Consider the following 15,162-nt stretch of genomic DNA (forward strand, 5'->3'; position numbering starts at 1 on the left):
TTCAGTTTCTTTCGGCGTACTCTCTGTAAAACCTGGCTTATAGAGATTGCGTAACGCACCGGAAACAAGTGTCTAAAAGCTTCCGTTGCATCGTTCCGACCAGCGCAAAGTTTGCCAAGTAATCAGAAACGTGGAAGGAGACTGTGCCGCGCGCTACACACATTTATGCGAGTTTGAAACTCCACCTTGGCAACCTCAATCTCCTCCTATTATAACGTCTACGACGATGAACGAAAATATATCCCCGGCGCAAAGTTTTCGGGGGTTGAGTTCAGCGCGAGCATAAGTTATTAGACACGCCCGCGCAATAAAATTATGTTTCACCTGTGTCTGCCCGTGCGGCGGCAAGTCACGTCAATTACGTGATATCGCGTCGAAGCGAAATTTTAATTGGCCGCGCCGCGCGCATACAACCGCGTATAACCGAAAACGATCCAACTTGGAACAGTTTTAAATACAAGTTGGAAAATAAGTAATTAGCGATTCCTTCCAACTGCTTTCTCTAACGGGCGGAAGAACTTGAGAGTATCCCCTAATTGTGACGAAACCGAGAATGTGGGAGAGGGGGCGGAGAAGAAAAAGAGAAGGAAGAAAGAGAGATGACATCTGCGCCGGCGAAAGCGAAGGCACGTGTTTCAAATATCTCCGCGCGAACGAGGAATCCTTGATATTAATTAGATGAGCGTCGTAACTCTGAAATCGGAGAAGTAAGAAGCCGAACTTCGTTTGGGAGTTCGTTAAAGGAGTTACTCGCGTTCGTATGGCGGCGGATATCCTAACTCGCGTAACGACTCTTAACGCGATGGTCTCTCCCACCTACCCTCCACCCCCGTGCTCTTCGCTCTGTAACGAACGCAAAGTTCCCAGCGTGAAACACGTCTCTACGACCGTGGATGCTCACAATTTGTTGCACGCGACACCCGACGCGTGTCACGGAGGCAGACACGCGAGTATCTCTCTCTTTCTCTCTCTCATCCTGCGCGTGTCTTTCCCTCGCTATTCTCTCCCTTTCTCATTCCCGATGTACCAGCGGCGGCCACTCCATGCGAGCAGCACGTTAACTTCGAGTGCGCGCGTTCTACCCCATAAAAAATCTTTCCGATATATTTGCGAGTCGAGCACAACGTGCACGAGTCAACCACCCAGGTAGCAACCGGGAAGCAAGAACGAACGCGCGGTAAACGATTCCCATTGTCCATTATTACCCCGAGCATTATGAGATGAATGAATGAGAGCGCGCGATTTCTTCCAGCCTGTCTGAGCGCTGCTAAAAAACTTACTTAATCTTGTCGCATAAGAAAGTCCACCGCTAAATGGCTCGGCTTGACATACAGAGTTAGATCCCGAGTCGAAATTTTAGTTCTACGTTGATCCTGCAAATTCCGTCGAGTTTGAAGGATCAATGAAGAATCTCGCAAAATCCTACCTTGATACTGTAAGTAGTTGCTCACCTCCATGTTGATGAAGCTCGCAGAAGCACTCGTTCAAGAATTATTTAAAATTCGTTTATCTCAATACAGTCTACTAGAATTTAATCAATATTTTTTTATTTTCAGCCAGAAATGTATTAATTATATAAGCTTAATGGCAAATGGAGAATTTGAGATGAGAAAATATTGAGATATCATATAAAGATTTATGAGGAAATGGGTAGAAAAAAAATAACATTTAAATCTTATATCTTCCTATTTTTTTTTCTCTTTTAGCGTTGGAAGATTCGATAAGATTTGAAGCTCTTAAAAGAGCTGATCAGAAGCTGTAAAAAAAGATAACAGTTATATGCCCAATAATGCTGTGAGTATTTACGAATAGAAATTTTAATTTGGATTCTGTACAATAAAAGACAAATAGAAATGGAAAAAAGGCATTGAAAGATATAATCAAAATCGTGCTCGCGGCCCAAGAAGCATTATTTGACGTAAAAATCAGCAATTATGAGATTTACATATTCTGAGGCCGACATTCATAATTGTGAATTATTTCGAATCTTTGAGAACATCATTAATTACAGATTCGTATTTATGGACTATTATTCGGTTATTTCGATCAATGTTTCTTGTACGATATAGTATAATAAGCATAGGTATAGACTGACAATCCAAAATTAATGAGGTTATAATGATTTATCAAATGATGACTGATTACGAATGCCGGCCTGAATTTCGACTCGGGTACCTCTCTGTTCTCGACAAGTTCATCGCGCTTTTTATCCTAACTTAAACTAACCTGCTGTACAGTAAATAATTTGACACACCTTGAAATATATGATGTACCGTTGTCCATGTTGCGACATTCTGCACCCTCATCCTGAGCTCTCGATCCAGCACCTTGGTTGTTCCGTCGTGACACTGACATTAGCACTGACACTCGCGCAAACACGCTTCGATCGAATGTAAATGAATGCGATACCGAATACTAAAGCCCGGTTAAATAGTTCAAAAGCCGACGAAATACTTGAGTTAGTTGACGATAATAATAGATATCACACTGACACTCCGTGTGCACGCGTACCGCTCGCCGACTCGAGACGTAATGACGCAGCCTGGAAAGCGCGCGGCGAGCGAGGTTATGTTTGACCCTGCGATGTTTTGATCGTTGTGATTCCGGTATTCAGTCTCGCCGGTTGACGATCGGTGGGGAGGGGGGTAAGCTTACATTTCTTGTCCGTTGTTTCGGTATTTTTGTGTATCGCATACCTCGGCATGGCCGAACGTTAGTGACGTCACGAGCCAACCAATTGCAATCATCGTCGGATGACATCAGAATGGAATTTGGAGGAAGCACGACGACGGGACGCCAAGTAGTCATGTATCATATGTATTCTCAGATATATAGATGTATATTCAATGAAATTCCGATGCACCTTCTCGCTTTACAGGTGCGAAAATTATTGTCCTACTCGTGAAAAATTAGAAATACTTCCAGAGTTCCCGTTCTTGCCTGATTTCATACGTTCATTTTTATGATACGATTAAGGGAAGCAAGCTGAAACTGCCGTCGGCGACGTAAGATGAATAGCCGCTTGTGTCAGCCGTTGCAGTGCTCGCTCCGTGCGGTTTAGGTTATTATTTTACATACCTGCGTTATATTCCAAGTCCAAAGAACGGCTATTACCGCGGGTACTGATATTACACGAAAATTTTTGTTCTGGTTGAGTGAACTTTTAGGCGAGGTGTCAAAAGCACCTCGCACGAGCGTTTGCGTAAAATAAAAGCCGACCGGTGATGGGCCGAAACGGTTATAAGCGGATTAAAGTGCGCGTCGTCTGTCGAGCCATCTCTGGATTATCTCGTGAAGCAGAGAGTGACGTTGAAAATAATTCTCAGCGAAAATTTCAGTTTGCACCGGCAAACTGCATTAACTAATTCCGATTTAACGATGCACCGTCTCACGCTCCGATTCGTAATGTTCTGTAGAACACTAAAAAAGGAAGAAAAATTAATCCGAAATTAAAAGTGCAACGGTCGGTACAACAGATCTCTATCTAGCTGTAGGTAACCATTCTATGGGCATATCGATAGTAGTTTCTCTTTTCAATATGCTCGAAATTCGATTCAAATTATTACGGGTTGCGTAAAAATATCCAAAACTTTAATTTAGTGGACGACGATTGAAAGATTTTCGATGAAATGTACGAGAAACTGATATCGTGAAAAGATTATATCAAACCTTAAACCTTCCCTCTCCGTCATTCTAGTCGAGAGAATATCCTGGCTTCCCACTAGATAGCAGCAGCAACTGCGAGCACAATATGGACGCTTGGTATTGGCATCGCCATGGCAATCTTCTTGGCAGTTTCCTAACTATCGCCTTTTTTATACATTTTACACGAGTTTTTTAATATCAACGCATATGTACAGTGTGTGTGCGTGCGTGTGCGTTATGATAACTGCGGTGCAGTGACCGCGGAGGTATCCGAAAGAGCATCGTAAACGCGAAAAGTGCGGTGAGTGTTTCTCGCGTTCGTTGCTTACAGTAATTCCAACTCGTCTGTTTCGTCGATTTGTTTATATAAAATTCTCGGACGTCTTATCGTGGCTTACGAGTAAACGCATGTTTCGGAACAACGAGTGGTAATCGCCTCAAATGATGCTATGAAATGCATCGTGTACCGCTCCGAGTTATCAATGTGTATATAACCTTTCTACATAATCACACAGTGTTCAACTCTTTCCATTTAGATATATACTCGACACATCAGTTCCGGATTCCTTGTCGGCTCGTGTATCTTGTATTGTTGGTGTGAAGGAATTTTCGTGCGATTTCACTGTTGTCCCGATTTTACACGACGAATGAGAATATTTCAAGAAACAGTGTAATAGTGCTAGTTAACAATTAGGATTGATTTCTGTTAAATTTTTCAAAGATTTACAAACCTAGTTCAGTATCATTGCCTTCTACATCAGCAGTCTACTCTATACATTTGTTTTATGCCAGCGTAGGTTGTTCGATAACAATATTCTATCAATTTATAATACTGTCGACAGCTTTCATTTGTATGATAAACTGTCTGATATGAAAATCAATGATACGTGTATCTTGGTACGACAGGATGTGCTTTTCCTGTTTTTGAACGCCCCTACTAATCTTGCTACTAATAAATTGAAGAATTGATAGGCTTGCGTCAAAGCAAATCTCCAAAATAAACTGAAGGAATCGTTGAAAATTCCATTCAAAGTTTCATTAAATTATCTAATAAATGATACAGATAGTTTGAACTTGGCATTCTTATCTCCTTGTTATTTATAGTAATCGATGCAGTTTTACAGAGAAAACAAACTTGAGGAGGAAGATTTTAAAAGAATCGTTCCGTATCTATTCTTCTACTACGTATAAATAATATTGCATTGATAGTTACAAGAAATAAAGTTGATGATATCTTTATCTCCAATTTTTTTGTCGCCAAAAGCTCTATGTGAATAGAATAGAACAATCATCTTTACCTTTTTGATCCTATTATGGCTGGTAAAAAGAGGGAAAAATAATTCTGAATTTGTATTACAAACTCTAATTCTTCTGGCCGATATTGAGATTTTTACAACGTTTCATTTGTCAAAACAATAGATTCTATTTGTTCGGTTTATTAGGTAGAGCTACACGTAGCTCCGGGATTTTTATTATCGCGCAAACATCTGTGTCTGCTGGCTAATATCGGTCCGGATTTGCACTCATTCAGAATCGGGATTGTTTACCGACTTCTCGACGTTGTGTCGACAGTATCCGCGTGTGCGGTCGTTGACGCGCCGGTGAATAAACCAACGTCTCCATGGCAACCCGCTCGTCCGCTAGCGCGTCGTCGTTCGCGTGTTGTGACAGCTGGACCGAAACGTGAGATCGCGGCCGGCAGATCAAATGAACATCGCGCGACTGCTCGCTTGTTCGTTCACGCGCGCGTTTTTCCGCGCGTCTCCGCGTTGTCACTTTGATGCGAACGATTTCCCGCGCGCGCTGTCGTCGACGTCGTCTCGCAGGAAATCGCGTCGTTAGTCTTCAACTCGACTGTCATCGACCACAGTCGGATGCGCGCGATCATCGGCATTCGTTCATGCGTGTAAGCGCAACAAAGATATCGCGAAACGTTCGGTAGTGCAGAGGAACGTATTGATTTTTCTACCGATATTAACGTGTCTCTACGATGTTTGCTTTCAGGGCGGACCTAACCACATTCAGAGTCTGAATAGCGACACAGGTGCGTACCCACAGGAACGTCCCACGGAGGGATGTTTGATGTGTCCGAGCAGTAGCGACCGACGCACGTATGTTTATTATTATGTTGTTTCTTTACCTTTTGCTTCATTTCTTTCCGGCCTCTTATCAATCAGGATGACCACGCGCGTTTACGAAACAGAAAGTAACGTTCAAAACGCTTCTCCTTTCCTTTTGAATGAAAAATTCAGATCTCTCATTTCGGGGTTACCTTGCGTCAAGCAGTTTCCTTCATGATGTACGGCTAATTGTTGCTGCAACAAAAGCAATTAACAAAATCAATTAACAAATTTAATTAACAAATTTAACATTCCCATGTTTCTGTAAGGCAATAGAATGAAATAATAAACGTCCAGACAGCTAACCGGACGTAATTTTTAACAGTGGTTATCTCCGTACGTCGCAGAAAGCATGACTAATTTTGTTCTTTTTACTCGCTTTATACGTTACGCTGCCGCGATTAGCGATAATTTCCGAGAGCATAAATCATATTTTTAATTAACCGTAAATGATAAAGATATTATCAAAGTTATATTCAATGTTTACGTGGTCATCCCGTGGCTAATAAATTTTCTCCCATGTTATATACACTGTTCGTTTGCGCGTGTATATATGCAGATTTATCCGTAATTATTTTGTTGCCTTGTTTTGTTAGCTCATTTCTTCCAATGCATCCTATAAAGATAGGTTCGGTGTTTCTCTCTTTGATGCGACATGCATTTTTGCTAACACTTTATTTCAATGTTTCATTTTTAAACATTTTTCAGTAAAAGGCAAATTATTTCTATTAAAACAATATTAAAATATAACAATGGAATTTTATATGCTTATATTAAAACATTTTTGTTTTTGGGTTCATGTAAATTTTACGTACGTTATCATCGACGTGCAATCATGCATATCACATAATATTTTATTACATTATATTTTTCTTCTTGATTATTATCATATTTAATTGAAAAAGAAGTTTTATACACTATATATATATATATATATATATATATATAAAAAGAGAGAACCTACTAATATACAGGCAGTTACTATTAACAGTAAGTATACAAGGTATGGGTATGAACATACATTTTTCACTAATGATTCATTTAAAAAATTTGTCTATGTCCTAATTTCGACAATATAATTTCCCTTGATTCTCGAGCAGTACGATCCGTTTGTCATAATTATGTGGATTATGGAAAACAGTTTTTATCTTTCCATTATTTTAAGGCATCACACATTATTAACTGATGCAATATAGTTAATCTATATAATGTCCACATAATAATCTTCACATGTTATAAACATACTAACGTGCGTGTACAAACATGTACACGTTTTAGTAAATAAGGGAGCATCGCATATATCAGTTTTATCACAAAAATTCTCACGTTCTATTTTTTATGCGAATATGAACGTAATTAAGCTGGGTAAAATCTGTAGAATACCTAACTTTAGCCCTCTATTGTTGGTCACTACACTTTTATTACGAGATTGATCGAGGTAATTGCAAGGATGTTTTATGTCATGGTATAATACGTATAATATATGTATAATATGTGTATAATATGTATATATTTATAAAGATTTCTTGTTGGTACTTTTGGAACGAACGAAAACTATATAAATTTTTTAATAACTTAATGCTGGTTTTTTTTTGCTATTTGAATATATCAGCGGTTGTTTCTACTTACCTACCGACCGTCACGAAGTTTCCTTACCGTGTCGACATTTACCGACGGTTATATCATACCGACACAATTGATTTATTTAGAACTGAAAATTTTATTTTCTATCAAATATCTAAGATTCATTTTGTAGCTGCGTTGTTGTAAGAGACATTATAAAAATTAGTACTTTTTAATTTTACTACCTGATATGGTAGGAATCTGTAAAGTCGTTTTACCGGCGTGTCTCGGTGTGTAACATCTTTTCTAGTTGCTTACGAATGGTAGCAAGTTCTCTTACCGACGGTGTATCGATCGTTGTATGTTTACCCCCGATTGCACTTCTATAGTTATCGACTTGCACTCACCATCAGCTTGCCGATAATAATCCTTTGGTGGTTATCTATCGGTTTAGTGAAGCGCTTCCTATCAGTTTTCTACAATCGAGCAAGCCACAAATTATTCTGTTATCCTAACAGCCTATCGATAGAAAATTGATCGTTACATAGTAATTTGTAAAAAAAAAATATGATATTTCTCAAAGTGACTTGTAAAGACCATTTAATTGATAACTCTACATGGCTAGTAAAATATTTCCGCAGCTTTTGTAAACAACATGAGCAGAAGAACTCAGTTCATTTGGATTTATTCACCCACTGATACTCGACATTACTTCCTTTATAAACTACTACACGTAACGGACCGCGTATAACTTATTTTCTTAGTTATATCAACGAGATACTACTTATAAACGAGCTACGCGTACAAACAAAGTGCGTGTAAATAATTTGCACGGAATTCCAAGAAATGTATTTTTTTTTTCTTATTAATTACGATTTGCGCACACCACCCATCGAGTCAAACCGTCATAAACATGAAAGGATTTGCTATTCACAGTGGAGCCGCATATATAACGTGGTGATGAACAGACGGTGAGAGAGGAAAAGGAAAAGATATATGTAGAGTGAGTGTAGTGACTCGTGGGAGGTTTGCGTTCGCGTATACGCGAGCACACCGACTTTCCGATCGCGCGTTGTTTGGTATTATTTTTAATCGCTCAATAGTTCGCCCGAACGCCCGAGTGCGAATCTCGAGGCAATGCGATTATTCGTAATTGGATTACGTTTGACTTCCGCCTGTTTTCATGCAGATACGTTCGCTTCTTTTCGCATCGCCGGTAACGTTGAAGTGCCAATATCGTTTTTTCCCAGTCTGGTTTTTTAAAAGAGCAATTCGCGCATGCTAACTCTCAGCGGCTTGATGTAATTCGCGATGTAATTTAACGAGTCTATATCTTCCGGCGAAAGAATATGTTTGAATTGCAATGTCGTTTCCATTCACGAGTAACTTCTCTGTGTCTTATTGGAAAGGGAGGAAAGAGAGAGAGAGAGAGAGAGAGAGAGAGAGAGAGAGAGAGAGAGAGANACGAGGACATCCGGCAGGTCGGGGTTCTTGTGGATTTTTATTAACATTCTTTTATTCTTTTAAATTGACCCTGAATTATGAATTCTCGGTCGCACGAGGGAGCACCTGGCCTCCGCATATACTGTGTCAAAGGGACGGAAAGTCTCACGAGGGTAGTAAACCAACAGCCGATAATCGATCATTCGACTGGGTAACTCCATTCACGATGCATATAAAAGAAAAGATAGGCATCGTGAACTTTCATCGCCAAGACGCGTGACATATGTCCTTTACGTTAGGACGTTACGTCGTGTTTTATAACGCGAACCAAGTTGGTCCATTACCTTACGGCTTCTATTTCACGTCGTTTTTTTCGGCCATTATAGTCCGTTGAATGGCGTTTCGTTAAATTTACACCTCGTGACTTCATTTTCGTTCTATCTCTCTCGGTTGAACAACGTTTCTCCGAATTCTTACGCGCATCATAGTGTCGTCGTGAAAAACCTGGAAAAAGAGAAATTTCTGTAATTTGTATCTTCATATATAGGATCCGAAGAAACTGTGGAACATTATGAATATCGGAGTCAAACAGTTTCTTCTTAATGAGTAGGAGTTTTTTTGACCTCACACGGATGACATTAATAGAAAAGTGACTAGTTTCAAGTGTAGGGTAGAACGAGCTTTTCTCACTATTGGACTTTAACCGCATTGCTGGATGAACCGGGCGAGAGGGAGCCCTGGTGGGCGGCGAGTAACTGACCGCAAAAGCGACGACGAACTTTTTTATTTATTTCTGTCTTCTTTTATGCGGAGACCTCATTCGTTCATTAGACCCGACCGACCGCCCATGCAACACGCTCGCGCAGGCCGAAGTCGGTCGGTGCTGAGTTTTCTCGGACCGTATGGTACATCTCTCATCCTATCTCTTAGCCGACCCAAAACTCCTTACCTCGTTCCTTCCTCTGCGGCTGGCATTTCGAATAAGCTCGGCAACTCGGAAATGCGTGTGTCTAAATTGTAAACGTTTTAGATTCACTCCGAATAAAAAAATCCGTTTACAAAAGAAACCCTGGGAAAGTACCCCCTTGATTTTGGTGAGCCTCGGATACACTGTAGAGACGGCAAAAATAAAAGATGCTTATTTTTACTATAAATGACTTCTCGGACGTTTAAGGGACGTTTAAGCTGAAACAAGCTCGAAGCTTGTTTCATATCCCGCCCTCTTATTCTTGACGAATTTCGAAATTTTTATGAGGACAAAAATTAAAGAGATTTTTACGCTAAATTCAGCTACGTATAATAAAGTATTCTTCTGAGATTGCGTTTTTAGGTAAACTCCCCTGAGTCGTAAACTCCGCGCTGTAAGTAGTTACAGTCGCGCGCGGTCAGGCGAAACTGGCGCTGTCTGACCGCGCGCGTCTGTTACTACTTACAGCGTTGCATTTATAACTTGTATCATATTTCTTAGACGGTGCTTTAGCGAAGAGGCACTTGTAAAATAGAATGTCTTTTTTCGTTTTGACCTCTGTAATATATTGGAGCTTATCAAAAAACCGATGAAAGATGATATAGATGGATAAAGTAGAACGTTCTAATGGCTCGTTCAAAAAGTGGAGCGAACAAAATTTTAACGAGGGATAAATTGACAAAATAAGGGAAACAAGTTACTATTATCTTTTGACGTTTCGCTCACTTTTATTATTGACGTTCTCCACTTCTCAAATCTCCCTTCTTTCAGCACCAACAGAACTACGACTTGCTCTACGTTCCCTAAGAATTCGCAGTCATTATCCTAACACGCTTCGTTTTTCTTTCCTCCCTTTATAACTAATTTTCGCACGCCTCGTCTGAGATCTAGAGCGCATATTCGCGGCGGGCCGGCCGTATTATAAAACTCCCGGTTTCCATAGCCGGACGAGATTGAAAGCAACCGAGGTGGAAGTAAATCCGAGAACGCGTTTGATCTTAAACCGTCCAAACTATTTTTGATGCCGACACAAATTCGCTTTGCTTCGCTCTTAGTCCAAAGGGGGAGAGAGAAAGTGAGAGAGAGAGAGAGAGAGAGAGAGAGAGGGGTCGGGAGAACGCGCGGCTCTTTCATTGATTAATACACCGGGACGCCGGTACTTAAGCCTGAGGCTGTATGCATTTAATTACGTAATGTCAGACACACGGTGTAGCTAAATAAACACTCGCGCAACGCAGCGCAACGGGTAGATGCGTGGGGAGTCGTAGTTTGATGGAGGGGTGGTAAGCATCTGCACCTGCGAATCTTTCGACGGCGGTAGCGGCGGTGGGTACTTTGGGGCACGCATGCGAAACTGCACGCATCGTAGCTGAGCGATGGTGTAACCAGTCCGGCCCGGGGCTAATGTTTTGGTAGCGGCACTCAACCTTTACCCCCCGACGCCCAAGCGCGTCCACCCTGCGCGGTTCCATCTTCCCTCTCCGTTCCGCCCATAGGTCGTCCTGTGCGCCGCTTGGCAGCTGCCTCTTCCTGCCGGCTCTCTCGTGCTAATTAATTAAAGAACACCCGAGAGACGGCGGCCGTGGCAATATAGCGAGAAAAAACATATGCCGAAGTTGGTCCGTTTTTCAAACGCCGTAATGCCACCGTCCGATTGTTTTAATATCGATCGAGAGAGCATTTTCGCGAACGGTCTTCTGTATTTCCGTGATCTTCTGTATCCCCGTTGTATCTTGTTTACGTCTGCAGCACGTCATTTGAATTGCAACTCTTCTCGCACATCGCGAGAAGCTGCGTTTTAACGACATCGAGACGACAACCTAGTTATCGTCGTACAAAATTTTCAGAACGTCACTTTAACGCGTCACTCGTTCCCATCGTTGCCTTACAACGACAACGCCGTTGTTTAGCATCTCGCGATCGGAAACCCTTCAACCCCGACGCGAACGTCTGTACCGCGCCGAGAAAGAAAGCGAAATGCCATTTCGACAAAACCGAGCGACACGCGGTTTCATTACTGTCACTTAAGACTTAAGCCCAGCTTAAACTCCGCTCCAAGCGATCGTGGGATTTGCCGTGTTAAAGCTAAGCCACCAAGAAGCGCCGTGACGGTAAGGATACAGTAAAACAGATCGCCATTCGCACAGCGTATCCACTTTAGAGTTCTCGCAAAAGTTGTTCGTTTAATATTGTTCGCGCATAAATTCCGCTCCGCGAAACTCACGCGCCAGTTTATACTCTTTTTTTTTTTTCAGAATAATTTTAATCGTGCGGACAGCTCGGCATTTCTTTCCGACGATTCTCAGATTGCTTTGCGTAAATAATAATCATTTAATTAATTAATTATCCTGAGGTTTTCTAATCGTTTTATCAGATATATTGATATGATTTTCGATATTCCTTGTGTCGTTTAAATATTCACTTTATCAAGGATAGACGATGGTATTTAATTGCTAACGATATGGAATTATATATATTCTCGCGGCTTTATTCCTAAATTTATAGGACGGATTAAATCGACTTCATATGTTAAAGCGCACAACGACGAAATGAGCCTCGGCAGAAGTGATAATTATTTACCGGGCTATGCGAATGGCGAATTCACTGTTTATGTAAGTGTGTGAATGTGTGCATCTGTACACGAATAGTCAGGGTAGTTTATATGAATGTGAAATATATATATTAATATGACGGGGTTATATATATTTCGGGCAAATAGAGAGGAGTGTTCTCTATCGCGCGGCCAGCGGATAATATTGAAAATACTCGCACGAATCTCATATTACATTTTTTTTAATCGGATATCCACACGCAGGAGTCTTTGCTAGAGAGAGAGAGAGAGAGAGAGAGAGTAATATATTTATATATACGCTCGAAAACGGGGTAGTACATAGCGAAGAATCTGGATATAGCCGCTACCGCAAGTGGCGATGTTCTGTATCTCGTCTTATCGGCGATTTAGCGGCCACCTTTTTTCATTTGCCGTATCACGCGCGCTCTCGATACGGAAACCGCGTTCGAGCCGTTGCCTCGTTCTTTGGACGGGAGCACTGACTTCAAACGTTAATTGAAATTTGTAGAGCGCGCCAGGCTACTTGGCCTGAAACGCGAAACCGAACAAGAGTTTTGCTTTCGGCATCGATATTTCACCGGTGCGCCTAGTTAGGAAAAAGTTGGCCGAATGGCGGGTCAACAATTTTAATTCAAACCAATCGAGCGCACGTAACCGAGCGCGCGCGATGCAACGGATTATTATTCTTGACGCGGGATGAAGTTTTTCCCGGTCTGCCGTTGATACGCGCTGTCGGATCGGCGAGAAACGCGCTCGAACTAGCCGAAACTGCAAATATTGACGAAACATTACGGTGGTCTCACAAATTCGATAGGCATCCCTGGCGCGTAACAACCGGAACGGGATATTTTTGCGCGGCCGCTGCATCTCGCGAGTAGATGTGAGACACTCGTTATTTTCCATCGTATTCCCCCGTGCGAAAGTACAATCTAATTTATGTCGGGCTTCGTACGCGCGCGCACGCTTCGATATTCCCGATGCTTGATAAATTATGTACGAGAATCGTAGCTATCGCGACACTCGGAACTGTATCGAGTTGTTTTTGCGACGCGCAGTCTATCTATTTCCTCGCGTTAAATATTAACAATCTTTTGCGCGCGCTAGATGTACGGGTATATTACGCGACGTTACAATGTATGATTTGAATAGTGCATTGCGACTATTATGGGATTCTTCGTTAATGTCAACGCACGGAAGCAAGACAGTCGCTATGTGCGACGCATTTTAAGGGTTAATTAGGTCTAACGCGGTGTGGATCGCACGATAGAATTTCCATCCACAATTTTAACCCACAGTGTGTTAAAGCGCTGCTTGTGAAGGTAAAAAATTACGTGGAGAGCAAACTTTCTGCGTACACGCCAGCGAGGCGCCTCGATTATCGATTTATCATCCTTCTTCGTCCGTGGACTCTCTTGGTCCATATTTCCCAGTTGCATATTACGTAGATAGTCATCTTGCCGTCGCTCTAAAACGCCAACAGTCAAACGATAAGAGAGGGGGAATTGAACGAAACGACGATTTCACACAGTGTCGTATTCGATGTATTCTCATAGCGTATGTGCGTCGCTTTAACAAAAGACACGCCCGTCCGAGTGTCTGCAGCATTTGTCGCGCGCTAGTTTTCACCGGACTAGAAATCGGAAACCGACGCGATAAACGGGAAATTCGATTCTCTTAGAGATTTATTGGAAAAACCTAATTTATAAAGAAAGAAGCGTTCTGTTTGAAAAAAATTTCTGTTCTATCGGGTGACACAAAGTTGGATTGTTTCTTTGAAATTCACCAACGGGGAAAATCCGATATCTCTTCCGAACTTTACCGAGCAAAACGGTTCAACGATTGCGCCGATGAAGCGATCATCGTTAGCGATCGATGAATCGGACGGGAAATGTCAACCGTGCGATTGGAACGCGCGAATGACGCATGATATACAAAATTGGCGTCGCAGTCCAGGAAGCGCGCAAAGGGTTGGTCCAAGGGTCCGCGCTCGCATAATAGTATTAATATCGCGCCAGTGCTCACGGTAGGACGAACGGGCACTGTGCAATCATCGGCACGCGAGAGTGCGCCATGTTACCGTCGGCGATAAGGACTACAATCGCGACCAACCGACAACTCGGTAGTTTCCATTCGCGAATCCGACAAAACAGCGCGCGCGTGTGCCGAAATTATTCGTCGTCGCGCTATTTCGCTTTCCTCACGGGAAATCCCCGAAACCCGGTTACTTGCGTCGGCATGGAATTTAGTTTGGCCTGGCCTTAATTCACTGCGTAAAATTGCCGGCACTCGGGCGTAATGGAACGCAGAGAGGGGGGGAGGAGGAAAGAGAGAGAGAGAGAGAGAGAGTCCGATTCTCGGACACGTAAAAGTAGGGCTGATTTCATTTCCACGGAAACCTCACCGATCAATTGATTCGATTGTCTGAAAGTCCAGTTCTCGTAGCGCTCTTTCCTGCAAAGTAACGATATTCCCGATTGGCCAGTCGACCATTACAGAATTAGAATGGTATACGAGAAAATGATTGTATCGCGATGAAAAATCGTACTTTTTCGTGCCTTTGTCGCGCAGAAGTCGGAAAGCTTGAGTTTCCTCCGCCGAGGGCAAAGCCGACAAGGCCGATCGAGCGAATGCGGGCGGATCTCGTGTACAATGAAAAAAGATTTTATTCGCAGGTGAACTCGCGCGCGTAGACACACGATATTTGAAATTCCGCTAATCTCGCGATGCGGGCGCAAATATCGACCGAGGTTTGATTAGTTGCACGAATCTTTTTAGCGCTAATTGTCACTGGGACACGTATGTGCGCGCGCGTGTTTGTATTTATTTATATCCACGGCTACGTACGTATTCCG

The 15,162-nt window shown here is 42.2% G+C and overlaps 1 protein-coding gene across 5 annotated transcripts in view; it reads left to right on the top strand.

Annotated features, from left to right (window-relative positions):
- Positions 1-15,162, top strand: part of LOC106743275 (tyrosine-protein phosphatase Lar) — a 350,035-nt gene that overhangs the window by 104,833 nt on the left and 230,040 nt on the right. For 4 of the 5 annotated variants that reach the window (XM_014616953.1, XM_014616951.1, XM_014616952.1 and 1 more), the window contains exons 1-2: positions 3,764-3,946; positions 5,650-5,756. The gene's annotated coding sequence lies outside the window, so the exon portion shown is untranslated. Of the gene's footprint in view, positions 1-3,763; positions 3,947-5,649; positions 5,757-15,162 lie in introns of those variants that run through there. The other variant, XM_014616950.1, reaches the window with a different exon arrangement.

Source organism: Dinoponera quadriceps, unplaced genomic scaffold (assembly GCF_001313825.1).
Source record: "Dinoponera quadriceps isolate SergipeBrazil2010 unplaced genomic scaffold, ASM131382v1 scaffold616, whole genome shotgun sequence".
Classification (NCBI taxonomy): domain Eukaryota; kingdom Metazoa; phylum Arthropoda; class Insecta; order Hymenoptera; family Formicidae; genus Dinoponera; species Dinoponera quadriceps.